The sequence below is a fragment of the Drosophila serrata genome, unplaced genomic scaffold, assembly GCF_035046125.1.
Source record: "Drosophila serrata isolate PLE 108 unplaced genomic scaffold, ASM3504612v1 contig_272, whole genome shotgun sequence".
NCBI classification, from domain to species: domain Eukaryota; kingdom Metazoa; phylum Arthropoda; class Insecta; order Diptera; family Drosophilidae; genus Drosophila; species Drosophila serrata.
In genome coordinates, this window is record NW_028257170.1 from 9,061,031 (window position 1) to 9,080,472 (window position 19,442).

The window sequence follows — 19,442 nt, forward strand, 5'->3', positions numbered from 1 at the left end:
AAACGCACAGACACACACCGAAATAGAGGAGTTGATATGAAAATGTAGAACGTCTTCGGGTGGTTTTCTGGGTTGAAAAATGGAAATGGCAATGGTTCTGTTTCGCCCACATTTTTTTTATTGCTCTCCATTATTATTATACTGGGTTTGCCGCAGCCTGACTGCCTTCGCTTCGTCCTGCGTCCTGCGTCCTTCGTCAGCTGTAGCCACATTGTTGCCTACTTAAAAAGTCAATTTGTGTGACGTCCTCGTAGTCATCCTGTTGCCGTGTGGATGCCAGGCTTTTCATACCGCCCCCAAAAATGCCCCCAGTTTTCCTCCACCAATTTTCCTCTTTTGTCTTATCTGTGCGTTCAACCCACAGTGTCACAGTCGTTCACCTTTAAACGTCACGTGCTATCGATTAGTCCCACAAAAAGAATTACACAAAACAAAAAGAGAGCACTAATCAGAGGACCCGACTATGTGATACCCGGGTTTCAGGGAAATTATCTTACATTCTTTAAATATGAATGAATAAAATGGTAAAAATAATCAGTATTGCGGAGTTTATTGTGTTTATTTCAAAGTACATTTTTGTAGAATTCCCTTAGACTACTTTTTAAGTAGTTTGAAATCCTTTTTTGTAACTTTCGTCATCCAATTTAATACATACTATGCCTTTTAAAGAATTTTATATTTTATAATAAGATCCATAAGAACAATAAAACAAATTTCTTAAAACCCCTTTAAATAGCATCCCTATTCCAAATTCAATTCAATGAATATACCCCATTCTCCTTAAGTGATGTATAAAATAAAGGCACACTGACATCTGTTGGTGCGGAAATATTGTGCCAATGAAATTTCCTTCAGCTAAGTAATGAAGAACACAATAAATTGTCGATTTATTCATCCCTAGATGGCAGGCTTCTTCTTGGTGGTGGTCCATCCATAAAGATTAAATAAAACATTCCCCAGCTGACGGTGACGTGACATCGAAATTGAATTTGTTGCATAAAACATTGCATTTTACCCGTCCTTTGACGCTTTAATATTACATGAAGCTTTACGTTAGAGCGAGTGCAATAAATAAATGAAGGCATAAATATATATCAAACTTGGTTATATTCACACGTTCCGTAAAGTTTTTCTCAGCGGCAAAATAAATATAAATATCAATTTTTATACATATAACCTCATATCTATAGAGTCATAAATAATACATCAAGGGAAAAGCTCTCGAAAAAAAGAATAAATAAAAGCAATTTGTATTATTAAAAAAATGGAGTTTCACAATCAAATACACATACATATTATTAAATACAACGTAAATGAAATTGTTAATCAGACAAGTGTAATTTTTTGTAACCAATTACAAATTGAATGCAATTTAAAACAAAAGCCCATCATTAATAACAAAAAATAACATCACTTAATTCCATTTAAATATTCTGTTATATCACGGAGATGATCAGTTCACAGGAAATGACTTCTTGGAAGTCAGAGAATTAATTTAACTCTGTCCTCTGATACCCAAATTAAGAACAAGTTAATGAACGGGCAAATAAATTAAGCTAATTTATTCCGCCAGCAAAAAGGGAAGTTGACAGCACAGTTATAAGGGACACCGACCAAGACCAATCAATTTATTTATGCAAGTATCTATTACCAACTCCCTGGAATACTTGACGCGTAACAGATCTCTTCGACAGATTCTATTTCTGAGGGTCTCGGACACTGGCACTGTTACGATTCTCGTCCTCTGCCTCCGAGACCATTAAACAAATGAACTGAAAGCAATAATCATAATAAGCCAGGGTAATGGAAGGTCTCCCCTACAATGCACCTAGAGAATTGATTGAATAGTCGAAGGAAAATTGAAGTATATTTTATATAGTCACAGAAAGTAATACCATTTCTAATATCATCTAAGAGTCTTTTAAATATACTCTAGTATACTATACTACACTCTATTAATAAGTATTTTCACACCAAATATTTATATATTTCAATTATCCGTTGTCATTTTTATGTTCTGTGAAATTCCCAACAATATTTACATATCCTCCATGATATATATTTTCCTTTTCCTCCAGTGTAGATGTATTAATATGGTTTTGTATATATTGACCGACTTCAGGGCCAGTCTGACAAGTTCATGTGACAAAAATCAATCAGATGGCGTGAGCAGCCGCTGCCATATGGAGATTAAAGTTATATATAGAATTATAGAGGAGGGAGCCCTAGAAGCAGTAACAAAAAGGGACTGCATGGGAAGGAAGGGAGTGTTTCTGGTCTGTGTAATTATAAAATAGTCACGTATTTCCCCAGCAAATAATTACAAAAAAAAACAGCGGGAAAGATATAATCACAAGGAAATGCAAAAGTTTTTGCAAAGCCAATAAAAAGCAACCTTTATGGGTCTGTGCTCCCTGCAAAAATATATTTATACATATATCTGAGAAATCCACCCAATGAAATCTCATTTTCATTTTCCCACCCAAAATAAATCCTTTTAAATCCGTCATAATCTAGGCCAGGCCATGCATTAAACCAAGACCCAAAGTAGGGTATCCCCCAGGGTTTGAGTTGCCTCAAGCTCACTGTAGGGTATTCCCCTTTTGGGGTTCGGTTAGTTCAGATTTGCAGATTTATTTGCTGGCGCCAGTAGTTTCCACTGATTCCCAGCTGGGGGGCGAAGGGTTAAGGAGTGCACGTTGGGGTGGGCAAAAAAAATTGAAGGAGGAGCCAAGAGAACGTGTTTTGTCCAGGGGCGGATCGAGGGGCGTGACCTGCTTGTAACGCACAATTTCACGCAATTTTGTTGCTGTCTGTCGACGTGTGGGTTATGAAAAAGGAAAGCAAGAAAAACGTTAATAAAAAAGCAGAAATGAAAATTCTTTTCTTTCAAGACCGAAACTTTGGATACTCTACTTTAAAAATTTAAAAAAATGCAAGAAAAACATTAAAAAAAAAAAAGGAGAAATGAAAATTCTTTTCTTCCAAGACCGAAACTTTGAATACTCTACTTTAAAAATTAAAAAAATAAGTATTAGAGCTGAATAACAGAGTCATAGGTTATATAGGTTAAAGCCAACTTTAATAAGCTAAAGTTGTAATTTATTTATTTTAAAAGAATAGGAACGTTTTCTTGTACATATTTAACCTTGAAATAATACTAATCTTCTTTGAATTATGTCAATATATTTTAATATTTATTATAAAACTTTGACTGAATTTTAAAGTAAATTTCATTTACCTTTGAACATCTTCATATTTACGCACAAATAAGATCATTAACTTTATAGAGTACCCGAATTCGAATAGATAACCATAATAACCACTGCAATTTTATAAAAGGAGGCTGTCTGAAGGAAGAATACGAGCAAACCGGAAGTGATGCGTGATCAGAGCGCATAACACTTGCCTCCAATGATGCTGATGATGATGATGATAATGATGATGGGGAGTCCTGTGGTGGCCTGCGGTTGGGTTTGTCAACCTCCACGGGGGCGGTAAGACCAGTCCCCGTTCAAAACATAACCCAAGGCAAACAGCGAAAAGGCAGAACGCAGGAATGGGGGTGTTACAACATCACGAGATGAGCTCATTACTTTAATGGGTTCCCACCTCCTCCCGATGCCTGAGGTCGCTGGATGCCACACAGACAGACAGACAGACAGTCCTGTGGCTTATTCGCGTTTATTTTAATGAAATATTTGTATGTGACAAGAAGTTAAAAGTTATGATTTTTATTAAGAGCGAGATGCAAAAAGGGGGGAAACGGAAACAGACTCGTAATTAGCCCGCTAAATAAACAAGCGCTTGTCAAAGGAATTGGATGAATTTTCCCAACAACGAAAAATATAACCCAGAAATCTAATTACCGTGTGAGAAACAACAGCAGGAAAGGAAAATAAAGCAACAAGAAATATATACGACGAGGAAAAGAAGGCAGGATTGAGGCGGGGCAACGTTCGGTTCAGGAGCTTTGCCCGTTGCGTGCCATAAGAGCAACAAAAAAAAAACTGGAAGGAAAATCATGAAAAAATGGGTGGAAAATGCGGAAAACGAGTTAGCGAAAAAAAACAGGGGGGCGTTGAATGTGATGAACGATGACGAAATCGAGTAACTGAAGAAAAATGTGAACTCGACACGCCGAGGGCGGCCAGTAATAAAATTCTGACCGGTCGGTCAGGTCAGACATGCCATAGATGACGTTTCTAGGACTCGGCCTCTTTCTCTTTCTCTCTCTAGCCAAGGAAACTAATTGGTTGCGAAATATATTTAACTACGATTTTATGGGGTAATTAAAAAAATAAATAAATCCTTACAGGGACTGCATTGCACCTAAGGTATAATTAAAGTAAATTGTAATTGCAACTTCAATGATTTTTAAAGGCAACAGTTAGGATTTTGGTCCTTCGAGCAGGATAATTGTATACCTCTGAATAACACTAAACACCAGGTTTAAATTCAAATTTAAGAAACTTAAGTACCCTGGTAAACTCAGTTTTAATTAAAACCTGGAGTAACTTTATAAGAACATTAAAGAATAAAAAAGAAAGGGTTTTCATTGCAAACTTTAGTATTTAATCACCATTAAAATAAGGAAGGAAAAAAGGGTCTTTTATAAAAATACACAGCTCTTTATACAAGCATTTCCCTGAATTAAAAAAAAAAACTGCAGTGACTTCTTATCAACCCGCACAAACTTGTGCCAGCAACAGAACCTCCAATTGTTATGGTCCTTGCCACCGTCCTTCCTCAACAAAACCGTCGGAACATGTAATAGTTGCAATTGTTGGCACTACAAACAACAGTAATTTTAGTCAACAATAACGCGAGCAGAAGGAGCAGGAGCAGGAAAAGCAACTCCCTTTTCATAGCCATGAAGAAACTTAATTGCAGGTTAAAATGGCAGTGGAAAAGTGAGGGAGTGACCGGGACTGCGACTAAAGAAAGCTTCAATGTGGCGGACTGCAATATTAAAACAATATTTGTACGCGATTAGAAGGCAGCCATAACACCCACGAGCACCCAGGATGAAGGATAAAGGATGACGAACGAAGGACGTGGCAAATTACAGCGCTCCGGGAAATGGCGATACGGCGCCAGAACGACGCGGCGAGGTGGCAATATTTACACGCTTTTTGTTGGCCCGTCACCGCCTGGCTAAAAAAGGCTAAAAAGGCCGACAGTGACCAGTTAAGTGGAACCAAAATCCCAGTCAAGAAGTCGCTGCTGTTACCAACGTCGATGGCCATGACGACACCGATAGCAACAGCAACAGCAACAGAATGGGGCATTAACGTTCGTATCCTGATGCCATCAGCTCAATGCCACACGCAACTTTCCATCGGTTATGGTATGGGTAAAGAGCCGACCAAAGTGAATGAAAAAAACAAATTATTAAATAAATAATCCATAAATTAGCAGAGCAATGTTTGTGGAAATAATCCATAAGCAACAAGGATATCCTGTTCCTGTTGATACCCTTAATTGGTTTGACCTTTTTCTTATATTTGTAATAAGAAATTGAGCTTGAAGTGGCTAACTAAATTCAGTTTATGTTTCTTTAACGCGGTTGAAATATAAATAAAACCCAAATTTAAATATCGATTTAAGCAACTCTGAGGTGGCATTTCAAGTCATTAAATGGAAACTATTTTTGGATCTCATCTGCGGGTTCGATTTTTCTTTCTTTCTGAAGTTGGAGCTCTGGAGCTGGAGTGCAGCAATTACTCAAAGTTTTTTCCCAAATTCGATATCTTGTAGCCATTGGCAGGCCATTTCTCATGTGTGTGGGTTTCTCTTTCTCCCCCGTAGCACCACCAATTGGGTCAAGCGCGGGATTTCCACACCAGAGGTGTAGGAATCAGACGGGCAGAGAGCAGGGCCGACTCTGCCTGATAAGCCATTAAGGCCTTAAACTGGGCCCGCGTGTTATCGCCATAAAAGCTGGAACAGAAGCGGCAGCAGATGCGACCCCTTATCGGACAGACACACAATTTAAACGCTCGGAGAGTCGTTAGTTGACCCCAAAACCCCAAAAAATACAGTAAATACAAAAAGTGAAATGTACAAATGAATATCGATAGAGTGCAGTTAATGGTCTGTGGAGGAGTTGGCTTCGCTTATCGCACTTCTGGTTCCAGGTTTTCAGCTCCCTATCGATTTCATTGTAGAGGTGACCCACACAACTATGAAACGATGGTTGGAAGAGGAAACCCCCATTTTCCGTATTTAGAAAGGCCTTTAAAATATAGGCGGAAATCTCGTAAAAGATATAAATAGATAGAAAAGGGAAAAACAAAGCTAATTTTTACAACCAAGTGTTAAACTATTTTGAAATTAATATACTCTAATATACTTTTCCTTTTACAAGTTTAACATCTTTCTGTTTTTTTTTTAGTTACTTTAGGTGGAATTTTAGTAAAAAGATTGGTACCACAGAATTTCTGGTCCGATATTTTGTCTCTACTACTTTATATAATATATATATCTACCTTTAAACATCACTTCTTTCTTCCACTTTAAAATAGTATCCATAAAACTATTGCATTTCTTACAAAGCAATAGTTTAATACTTCCAAAAACGTTAAATCCTCCCTAAGTTCCTATTTTTAAAGAGCACAATTTTTCACTTGCTTTTCCAAGACATGTGAAGACACATTTCCCCATCGCCAGTCAACAGCTCCGTGCTCCGCTGGAAGGAACTTATCGCACATTGAAATCAACAAGACAAATTACCAAAAATGTAATGTCACGCCCCCCTCGTTTACCAAAAAGAAAAATAAAACTTACAAAGTATACATATAACACGGCTCGGCATGTGGGCAACAATCGCGATCGAGAATTGGGGAGAAATGAGTCTCCTTATTTTCTCTCGTTCTCAGTCTGAACGTGTTCGGATGCATTTGCATGCACAAAAAACACATGACGTGCTCCACATTTGTGACATTTGTAACGAGGGTGCAGCGAGGGGAGATGCAAAAATGTTACACGCAACAGCAACAAACTGTGCAGGCAACAAGAGTGTTCAAAAAATTGGAAAAGAAAAAAACATGAGGAAAGAGATTCCCGACTATAAAATACTCTACAATACATAAGTTTACATACCAAAATTAATTGCAATAGCTTATATAGATCCCGAGATCAATGAGTTCTTAGAAATTTGTTAAAGAACTGTATTATTGTTCAATTGGAGTATGTTTTTCTAAATATACCTGAGTAGCATAAAAGCTTGTGTCCCAAATTTCAATAGTTTATGTATATATCAAAATCTGTGATAACCAGAATACTAGTTGGAAGATCAAGCAGTATGATTTCCTGTTAAAATATACCTAAGAACTATACCATCTTTCATCCCAAAATGTCTTCATATATGTCTCATAGATCCAGAGATCTTTCAATTTCAACAGATAACTTTAATATTATTAGAACAAGAAGTATTATTATTCATTTATAATGTACCCAAAGATCTTAAAATTTATTACAATATCTTGTATAGATCCCTAGATCTCTATGAGTTTTCAATGACCCGTATTGACATTACTTAAATTAATATTATTATTATATATTCCCAAATCAAACATTCATACTCCTTACTCTCCCCAAATACCCTATAAAAATCCCAAGAGCAGAACAACAACAAAAATTATAAACGAAATGAGGCTGCAAAGCCTTGTTGCCTTATATATCGCTTCCATTGCAATTTTGGCGCAGTGCAACAAACGCAAATTGAGGCAAGGGGAATGAGGCACAAACCGGGGAGGGCAGTCCAAGGAAATTGGGGCAAAAGTGCAGCAGCAACCGAAGCCGACCATGAGGGGGATTACCATGGGAGCCGGGCTAAATGTCATTAGAGCCAGACTAATTGAATGGGTCGTAATAAAGGAAAAAAAGGATATAGGGGTGAGAGTTGAAGAGAAAAGCCAACCAGTGAGCCAAGTTGATAGCGAAAGTCTCTGGTCGACCATAAATAAATGGGAATTAAGCCAAATATGCAATTTGAATAGCCAGCAGCAATTTCGAGGGAGGCGAAGAGGTAAATATACCTTAGAACATTTCGAGCACTTTGTCAGACAGGCAAATTTTAACAGACTTTCAGTTGAAAACGGAAATTTCCCCAAACATCCGACTCGAGTATTTAATTTCCTACTCAACACGATGCAGTCTAAAGCTCCAGGCTGCCACTGATGTCATTTCTGGCTGAGTGTGCAGACATTCTTGGTGGTGGCAAATGGTGGGGATTGGGTTTTGTTTTGGATCTATGGGGGGAGGTATGTATATGTATATACCCTGCACCAGACAGCAGACATCGGACAGAATGGCGGCCAAATCGGGGGGTGTCCCAGTCAGGTAGCAGTAGCTGTAGCATAACATAACATAAATAGAAAACAGCCACAAAGGCTTGACAACGCGACAAAGTTGCCGGTGGAGAAAGCCCACCAACCTCATAACACCCCCCGGGGACATATCAGATACATCCTGGCAAAACACTCCAAGCAACCCCCGCAGTTACATATATGCGACAGAAATTATGAATGAAACGAAAGAAATGAAAGAAAGCAGACAAAACAAAACACAAAAAAGGGGAAGCACAAAAAGGAAACCAAAAGCAAATTCTTTAACTAAGTACAACCAAATTCCCTTAAATGGACTGGAAATGCGCTAAAAAATACAAGTCATTGTCATTGTTTAATATACACAAGAAAAACCACCCTTAAATCTGAATAAGAATGTTCTTGTAAAAGTTATATACATATGTATAAGTTATAAGTTCAAAGATTGCATGCCTAATCTTTGAATAAAACCCCATAAGCTTTATTGTCAATTCAAGAGAATTCTGAATATCTTGAGAATGGTTTCTCCGTATATTACTTTATTCTTATCATCATAAAATATGTTGAACTCTTTTGAATTTAAACAGTATTTCTTGAAGTCATTCGGTTGTTATCATTAAATATTATATTATTACTGTTGCTATTGTTTTGTGTTAGTTTAAAAGCAAAATACGCTAAGTAGTTTTAATTTGTTAAAATTCATTTCTGTTTTAACAGATACCCAAATTTCTGGCTAAAACCCTAGAACCTCTAGCTGTCCGTTCAAGAGAATTTTAACCATATTTCACATTTAATGAATACAATTTTCTTTTCCTCTTTTTTTGTAGCTGGTGAAAACTCCTTTTCTCATTAGCATCGCCCGCATCCACAATAACAAAGTTTGTCACAAAGTTATAATGCTCTCATTAGGCCCCAGGAATATGCAAGGACACAGCCGAGAAGGAGGAACTGGCGGTACTGATTCTTGGTGGTGGACTTCCACTCTTTCCCTGGCAAAACTCTTCAAATGCAGCACTCTGAGGAGGAGACTCGGCAACAATGCAGCTCAGTTTTAAAAGATTAAAAATTTGTCTGTGGGCGCAGCACCAGCACCAAGCAGGACTTGACAACAGGATGCAGTCTGGGGGCATGAAACTTTTTAGCACTTTTATTGCTACTGCCAGTGCCACTACAGCAAACTTCTTTTGCACAACACACAATCACAGACGAGGAGACAAGCGCAAATTGTCAGGTTCTTGACGAGCCTCCGACTGATGTTTGCTACCTCTGCTAATGCTGCTGCAGTTGCAGTTGCAGTTGGCTGTTGCAACTGCAGTTGCTGTCTGAATGCAGACATAAACAACAATTTAGAGGTATACAATAAACAGCAGTTTTAACCTGCTACTCGGGTTGGTCATAAAGCGAGTCGTCTCTGACTCTATATCTTCTCAAAAACACTGGCAGGAAAAATACATTAACAATACCTCCGAGTGTGTATATAAACTGGAGGTTATAAAAACATCAAGCACATAGGAAAATATTTTGCTACCTTTAAGCACTGTGGTTTAAATGCCTTAAATATTCATTACACTATAATAAATGTATAAATATTTAATAAGTTCAGCGTAAAGAGAAAAGAAATTATTGAGTCAGACCAAGCTTAAAGCTGATTCCTGACAATATTGCTAACTTTAACAGATTAATAACAGAAAAATCATTTATGCAACTCGGCAAATTTGATTTTCTCCACAATTCCCTAGAATTGTTTTCAATCTCAAAACTATTGTTCCTAAGTAATCAAATAATTGCCTTTGAAGTTTATTTTTTCAAGTGAAGGGAAAATGATTGCCTCGACTGCTAATGTCTCTCTGTGGTGCTCCCTTCTCAAGAGACGATGCATCTCTCGGCACTCTACACTTGAACAAAATTAAACTACTCATTTAAGTTGTGATTACCCATTGCGTTGCCTCAAGAGGCGGGCGAGGAAAGTGTGCTTATCAACACCAGAAAATATCTGTGTGTGTGTTGTGTGTTTGGAGATAGAGGTGGGTGCGAGTAGTGCAAGTTTAAACAAATATTTTATAGAGCACACACGAGGAGCTGGGAGCATCAGAAGCTGCCACTTCGGGTGCAACAGCAGCTGTGGGGGTTAATGCCGGCATTAGTGTTGTAGATATATACTGGAAAATATGTATGTATATAGCATATATGTATATCTATGTGTCCGGGAAGGCTTGACATAGTTTCAAGCGGGCGCTTAACGCTGAGTTATCTAAAACACAAACACACGCACCCAGGTAAAAAAAAAAAAACTAAAAACAAATACCTGCACACACCGAGAGAGCGTTCGTTCGCAGGTGAAGTTGATTTATGCAACAGCTTGCCAAGGCAACTGATTTTACACTGCGGATACATAATATAAGAGTGTAAGTTTGAATTTAAAGATACACTAACAAAATCTAAGGAATATTTACTTGATAAATTATAATATATATTACTTAGCATACTGTTTGTATATATCTAAATCTTGCAAGAACAATTTTAAGGTCAATTAGAAGGAAAATAATAAAAAGAGAGGACGTATTTTCGAAGTACTATATCAAGGAACGTGTACAAAATACCCCTCAATTCCGTATTAACTTTTTCTTTAGTTCTCAATTTATTTATTTCTTAATCACAAAATAAAATCTCGATTATATTTTAAATAAAGGTACTTATACCAATTCTAACTTGTGTTCTTCTGCTACCTGCTCTCTTATTTGAATTATTTTATGATAATTTACAATACTTTCCCAGTGCCTGGCAACATAATTTCATAAACTTAAGGCTTTTACACCTATTAAAATGAAAGAGTGTTGCGGTGTGTTTATATTTCTCCATTTTGCCACTCTAAAAACTAGCCGTGCAAAATTGCATTTCATCCCACAACTGGGGCAGAGAGGGCCAGAAAAAAAAATAAATAAAAATAAAATGGTATGAGGATATGCTGCGGCTCCTCTGCTTCTCAGGCTCCAATGCAATTTCATTAAATTTTCATCAGCATTTCATGCTGCACTTGCCTGCAGCTTGCACTTATGTGCAGCTATTTTATGCATGAAACCAAATAACGAATCCGGGGCTTCACCCTTTTCGGATCCCCAAAGACAGCTGGCTGGCTGGATGGTTGGATGGCGTGGCGACCAGCTCCATTACTTCATTAATGACCAAAAAGGCGAAAAGGCAACAGAAATTGGCCTCGCCCAGTGGCAGGGCGTACGAAAACACAGTCAAGAACAAAAATATAATCCGCATAATTCCATTGAAGGAAGGCGCTTAACCTTCTCGCCTTACCCGCTGCTGCTGGCTCGGTTCCCTTATAATTAGTCATGAAATCGGATACACCATACGTGCCGAGGGCTTGTCTAGGCGGCATTGAAGGGTTGCCCCAGCCCCCTTGGCCCCCTCACAAAAAGCAAGGCAAAGGCAAAACCCCAACAGATGCGCTTGGCTACTTGTCGCGTGTGTCATTCATCCATCTACCTTTTGTACACCAAAGGTCAAAAATATATAATCGTAATAATAACATTAAATGCATTTAAAACAAAAAAGGAAACTAACTTTGGGAAGACCAAAATAATACCAATAAATGCATTTCAAACCAAAAGGGAAACTAACATCGAGAGAGGCCGAAGTTTGTATACCCTTGCCTTTTGCATTTGAAGAATAGGATCGAATCGGAAATCGATCATAGGTTAAAATATTCAATATTTATCGATATTTTTGTATGAACTTTGTGTTTAGTTTAAGAATCTCATAAGTCAATAAAGCAATATTTTCAATTTGGAAAGATATCTAAATCTGCATACTCAATTTTAATTTGTAGAAAATTTTAAATGAGATTGGTATATTTATTTCTTATGAATATGGCTAAATAACTTGACTTTTGATGCTGATCAAAAACATAGATAATTTTACAGGTCGGAAATGTCTTCTTCACAGTGTTACCAGCTTCTAACCCAAATTAGGATACCCCACAAAGTTATAAAAAATTAAAAATCTGGCATACTTTGAGTGACATTTCCTTTATTTTATAATGATAATATATTAATTAATTAAAAGTATATAAATTAATGTCGATTTAGCCCTTATAAATATTATTTTGTATAATATATTGGTTAATAAATGTTTAGTCATAGGTACCAAAAATTCTCAACATTTTAAAGTAAACACAAATAAGACTCTAAGACTTTTTTCAACTAAACATAATTTCCTATTACTTTGACTGCAATTGTCTGCAGCTATCCCCCATCTTTGTAGCCAGCATATGGCCCAGGTGATTGGAACACGTTTTCACATTAAACAACAAAAGATCCAAGGAATGCATCACGGGAAAGCCGAAAAGGGATTGAAGGGGTAATACATGGCCAGTGGCAATGCATCAATGAATTTTCCCTTCCCGTGTACAAATTGGCTATATCACAAAAAGCCAAAAAGCTAAAGCCAGACCGGACTTGACAGCTGCATTGCGTGTGGCTCGCAGGCAACATGTTAATTCAATTTATCCAACGAAATCCGACAAAAAAAAAAACAGATAAAACAAACACTCTAAAAGTCTTATTTTGAAAAAGAGAAAACTATTATAAAATAAGCTCTATAAATTTCAGAGTAATTGAATATACAAAAGCTACAAATAACAGGCTATATAAGTTTTCAACTAAAATAAAACAAAATAGCTTATAAAGAAATTCACTTTAAAACAGAAAGTTCTTGTAATTGTAGTATTTAGCCTTAGATATTTTAAAGAGCTTATAAAACTCACTGTTATTTGCAAAAAGCATTTCAACTTCTATTTGGCTTTTAGCAAAACTTTATTCTTTAGTGTGTTTTTTATATACAAACGAACTTTAAGCCATTAACTTTGAAAATATAGCTCTTCTAGTGATTTAGTTTTATGTTTCCATTTTAGCCTTCAAACGAAATCGTTTAGATCGGTCAATTAGCTGTTAGATGTTGTGGATATGCTCAGTAAATTTATTACCAGTTTGGGGAACATGTCAAGAGATATAATAACGGATTTTATGCGGTCATAAAGAAAATACACACACACACATATGCGAAATGCTTAAAAAGTCAACATCTGCTAGCTGGAAAAAAATAATAAAATAAAATAAAAACAAACCTTGGGGTATTTGAGGCCTAGAGGCTTTCTTGTTTTATGCGTTTCTTTCTTAGCTTTAACTTAGCCTGGCCAACCAACTATCAACTAGAAAACCAGACCTAACTCAACTCTAATGATTTACGTATACTATATAGGCATTTAAGAGGCGGGGATTAGCGGTCGGGCAAGTGCCGAAAAACTCGTTTTGGACTCCACTTCAAGAACTGGAGCAAGCCGTTTGTTCATTCGAGTATCTGCTATATTCCAGCATCAGGTTTTTCGTTTATTTTTTTTCTTTAATTTTTTCCAAGAGAATTGAGCACAGCTGGCAAGCAAAAAAAGACAAAACTCAAAAGGAACAATTTTGGCGTTTTATCTACGCCTAGAGAGTAGAATAGAACCGCAGTCTATTGGCAGACTAGATGAATGCAAAGATAAAGCTTCCTCCCACACAAAAATTCCCGCTGCCAAAGTGGAACAAGTTCAAAATCGCCGGGGGCCAAGTGACAAAAACTTGGCACTCTTCAGAAAGAAAAGGAAAACCCGCAAAGAAAAAAGAAAAACAAACATGGAAAAATGGTTGGAAAAAATGTACACCATTTCCATTAGGTTTTCATGTTTCTGCTCACCTTTGATTCCGGTCAACGTTGGTTATCGCAACCTGAAATGAAAATAAAAGATATAGGGGTCAATTATATATAGTTAATATACATATTTCAACACATTCTTACAAATATTGGTATATGAAAATATATATATTTATAAGGGAGTAAATGTGTTTATTTCTGGGCCTCTTTTTCCCATGAACATTTTCACATCCGCATCGCGGCTTATCAGCTGCTGTCTGACTTTGACTCTGACTCTGACTCTGACTGTCTCTGTTTCAGTTTCTGTTTTTGATTTTCATTCTGACTGACTGCTTTCGGGGCAAACAGGGAGCACAAATAAAGGAGGAATTAAAATATAATCACAAACCATTATAATAAACAGGGAAATACCCAGTATTTAGAAAGGAAGAATAAGATAAGCATAGTCAATATTGATAATATTCCAATATTTCTCTGTTCCTAAATCGTATTACCTTTAATTTTTATATTTTATACGCAAACATCATTTTTCAATCTATATCAAGATTACATTCCTTTTGATTTAAGAACAAACTCAATTCTTAATAGCCTTTCGTATTTATTTTAATAGAAACAATCACTTTCCTTATGTTTCTATATCATATTCCCTTTCAAATAAGTAAAAACAATCTTAAATCTTAATAGTCATTCATATGAAAGTCGTTATTGTTCAATTTTCATTTAAATATTGATAGAATCAATACTTGAAACGGGTATAAATTAATAAAATTCATTTTAAATATGCCTAAAATATTTTAATATTTTTTCAAACAATAAAGATTATTTATAAACTCTCCTTAGTACTCCCCAAAAATAAATTGGTATCAAAAAGACGCAACACCAGAGAATGAATGGGAAATGACGACGGCGACGCGGAGCAAATATTGATTTTATGTTTGTATGTATAAGAGCATTTCTCGTATATATAATATAAAACCCCGGCAGAAACTTCATTTTAATATGCACAAAATCAGACATCGGACGAATGATTATAAATATATATATTTATTTATATATATGCATTAAAACAAAAAGGCACTAAAAGCAAAACTAAACAAACCGAGGGGCATAAACCAGACCCAGACCCTGAGCTTTTTGGCTAAGATATTTCAAACACGTTGAAACAATTGTCGGCCAGAAGCGACAAACGGCCAAGGAAATGCGCTAAAGCAGGGCAAAAAAGGAAACGAAAAATAAAAGTATATGCGAATTTGTTCTGTATTTTATTTTACGCAGTGGGCGGCGATGGAGTAGGGACAATGACGCCCCCCATTTTCTTTGGGGCAATCGCATTTGCAGGACGACCACCCCTACGACGAATTTGCCAAGATTTCCCTTTGTCAGCGGCTCCCCTCGTTTTTATCCTTTTTTTCCTATTTATTTTTTTTTCGTGCTCACGTGACCTGCTTACGAAAGTCAAAGCGAGAACAGTCTCGGTCGCAGGATGTGTGTGTGGATTTCACCTCGAGCCTTGAAGGCATTTTCTTATTTTCCTTGGCACCCTGCAAAAGGTGGTTACTTTTAGCGCGAGGGGCCTGTGACCCTAACAGGCGGCACTCGGCTCGTTAGACCAAACAGCAGATGTATCACTTTCGGTTTTCAACCATCAGTCAGCTGAGCCTTAGCCTCTCTTTTTCCATATTTTCCAGCAGCTGTCCCTCGTTTTCTGTACATCTCTCTGGCTCCGTTTTGAAGAGGTACGCCCCAAATAAAAATAAAAATAATATAGAAGCATTCAACCGACGAGGGTCATGTACACACTTCTCGTGTTTATTTTAGATCCGAGTACTTAGAGATAGCATAAAATGAAATTAAAACAAAAAGTGTAAAAACAATTCAAGATCTTAAATAGGAAATAAAATATAACAAGACCCCCTGGCTTAATCTAAGATTTTTATCATCTGTATTTAGCAAACAATAATATTAATATTTAAATATAGTTCTTATATTTCCCTGATAGTATTTATTTAACTTATACAATCATTTTCATATCACTTTCTTTGCAGTTTAACCTCGAAAATAAGACTCCGATTAATAAATTTAAAATGTTTTTAGTTTGTAAATATCACGTGCCTTTAGATAGAAACTATAATCACAATCCCCTCGTAACCATGATAGAACTTTCCCATCAACTAGATTTATCAGTTGCAAAGCAAACATTTGCGTTTGCATCACTCCAAACAAAAACCGCAAATGAATCAAAGCAAAACTCGAGTGTTGACCAGATAAGAGAGTCTCAAGAGAGTTGTTATATGGCGGCGAGAAAAAAATCAAATTAAAAGCGTAGTTTATGCACTGAAGAAAATATTTACAACTAAATTAAAGGAAAAATATATTAAATAAAATATTTTTAAGATGTTAAGAAGGTAAGGAAATACATAAACATTTAAGAAATTACGTTATGAGTAAACAAATAATTTAAAAGGCTGGATGATATCAGAAAAACAAAAAAAAAACCTAATTTCAGCTAACCGAAGTTTGTATACTCTGCCAGATTTTTATTTAGAATTGATCCATTTTGGTCAAAAGAATAAACTAACTGGAGATATATAAAACATTTATATAATTTGTAAAATATTTCGATTTTGATCAAATACAAAACATTTTCAAATCGTATAAAATAACGATACTTCAAGGTCAAAATATTGATTTTGTAAATTAAAAATATTGATTTGTGATTTTTATTCAGAAAAAACTTTATGATCCGCGATTACGTGATAGATCCTTTCAAAAATAGCAAAAATTTAATGAAAATTAATAAAATAAAATATTTAAAAACATATATTTTTAGCATAAAATATAGTTTAGAGTATTATTCACCTCTCTACTCCATCGATCCAACCCAAACCAAACCAAAAACAAAATAAAAACATACAACTAAACAACATCGAATCCAATTCCTCCCCATAAACAACGAAAGCAACATGTTTTGGCCTGCCTAAAAATGCAATTTATGTGGCATGGTGGCAAAAAGCAGGAGTTCGCTTCAAACATGCAATATGGACATGTGAACATTTCGCCGGCTGCACAGCTGCTGCCTCGTACAATCAATGCAAATGTGGGAAAATATTTTCTGATAGACCACACGAAAGACTACAGTATTTGAAAATTATCTTAGCAGCGAATAAAAGAATAAAATGCAATTTAGAAGAAATATTTCAGAAATGCGAGACAAGACCCAAATTCAATGATAAAAAATACAACTTGGGGGGGGGGAACTAAAAAAAGAGAAAACAAACAATTTCCTTTTTGCAGAGAAGGAAATGTTTGCTTGTTTGATTGTTTGTTTGCTGACCAAACAGAGAAGATTTAAACTAAATTTGAGATCCCTTTGTGTGTGTGTTAATTGAGGGGGAATATTGAGTGGCCCCTAGCCCTGGTCAACGTCAAGCTCGTGACAAACCCATATATTGATTTTAACAAAAAATCTATGTCAAATTGATTACAGCTGCGTCACTAAAAAAAAACTGCAATAATAATCAGCAAAGTGCATTGCGCTTGGGGAGAAGCTAGCTCTGCCTTCAATTCAATTCTTTTCCACTCATTTCATTGCATTTCAGTTCAGTTTCGGCTTTTGGGGTGATTTGGTGATTTTTTTGCTTCTGCTGCTGCTTCTGCTGCCTTTTGCGTCGAGTGCACAGCCCACTCTAGACACAATTCCAACTGCAATGCACTTGAGACAAAAGAAGCTCCGGCGCAATGCAGCGGCAAATGGAAGGGAAATCTCGGAGGAAGGGATTGAGGGATTTTCCATAGAATATTCTGCTTCTGCTGCCTGCCCAATTGAAAATGAGAACGAGATTTTGCTATCGGCACAATCGCAGCGTGACATTTTGTCAGGCTTTTTCGACGAACAAAACTCATTCAATTGAGGCGGCCTGTTGTAAAGATATATAACTCGAGTTGAGCTAAAAAAAAAATAAAGACAAATTGGTACCTCATTGGCGGAAGTACTGCACAAAAAACTGGTCTAGATTTCGGATGTGATAATTGCAGTAGCAATTAAATTCAAAATGATAGCTAGAATATACTACTATTGCACTTTTCTAGAACTAATGTCAAGATATATTGTATCTTAAGCTTTATTTACTGCAAACAAAAACAAACTGTCGTAAAAAAGCAAAAGATTAAATCAGCGCAACTTACTAAGCTGTGAAAATCAAAAAATTCCATCAAAAACTTTGCCATAGAAACAATCAAAGCAAAACAAATCTGTTTTCCATTGTTTGGTGTTTTTCTCTATATATATTTTTTTCTGCTGCTTGTTGGGGTTTCCTTTCAGCATGAAATATGTTAGGAGCATTTGTACTTGTCCCCAAAGGAACAACTCCATCCACTCCCTTGGAGTATCACCCTCGTCTGGTATTTTCCTACCTAAATCCTCTCCCCCACAAAGCGCATTTTCAAACTATATACTTATATATATATATATACATATACCTTCATGTCGCGCATGTTATGCCTGATGAGGTACAACAATATATATCACGTATTTGTCACGAAGAATTCACGTGTTGAAATAAATAGTCAAGCAAATGGAAATAGTGCTTAAATAAGCAGAAAACTTTATGAATGGTTGCACAGCTAAAGAAAATTGCACAGATAAATATTTGTCAGAAAAGAAAAATATTTGTGGAAGCCTTTTAGAATGATTAAAAGACTGCAAAAAGAAAATGTTAGAAAAACTATATCAATTTTAAGAGAGAACGAATTCAATGTCTAGTACGTATCATAATAAACTGTCTTTGGGTTAATTCCACGGATTAATAATGCAGCAACTAGTACTATCTAGGGAAATGCTTATTCAAGAGCTCTTGATACGTTTCTCTTAAGCTGCTTATATGACCCTGTTTTGCACATTTATCTAGAGATTCCTGGCAGTTGTGACTAATTACAAACATTATGCCATCCAAAAGGGGCATCTCACCAACTATTCCACACACATAGACACACCCACTCCAAAATTGCAGGACTCAAAGGAACTTTTCCCCTCTCCAAAAAAGTAGCTGGCTAATGTCCCAACGTCACTGAAGGAAAAATCTCTAGAACTTCATAAAGAAAATGAAGAGAAACTGAGATGTAAGTTAGGGGTTGTCTAACGCACAGAAGGTATTTTTGCACTCTGCTCCTCTCTTTTCAAAAGTTAAAAGTTAAACTTTTTAATTTCATTTGAAGGTTTTCAGTGCGGAATCTGAGTGAAAGCATGTGTGTGTGTGTGTGTGTGGGTGGTGTTTGTGTGAGTTGGTCTAAGACCTCCCAGAAATGTGAAGTTGTCAAGTTTCCCGAGCGTTTGGGGAATTACCAGGAAGAGAGTGGAAGGAAAACTGGTTGGGTGAAGGGTTGCAAGCATCCCGAGCATTTGCTTTATTT

At 36.3% G+C, this 19,442-nt stretch overlaps 1 protein-coding gene across 5 annotated transcripts in view; it reads right to left on the reverse strand.

The window, feature by feature from the left end:
• Src64B (Tyrosine-protein kinase Src64B) overlaps window positions 1–19,442 on the reverse strand; it is a 41,664-nt gene that overhangs the window by 12,486 nt on the left and 9,736 nt on the right. For all 5 annotated transcript variants that reach the window (XM_020960267.2, XM_086833574.1, XM_086833575.1 and 2 more), the window contains one exon: window positions 14,076–14,107. The gene's annotated coding sequence lies outside the window, so the exon portion shown is untranslated. The remainder of the gene's footprint in view (window positions 1–14,075; window positions 14,108–19,442) is intronic.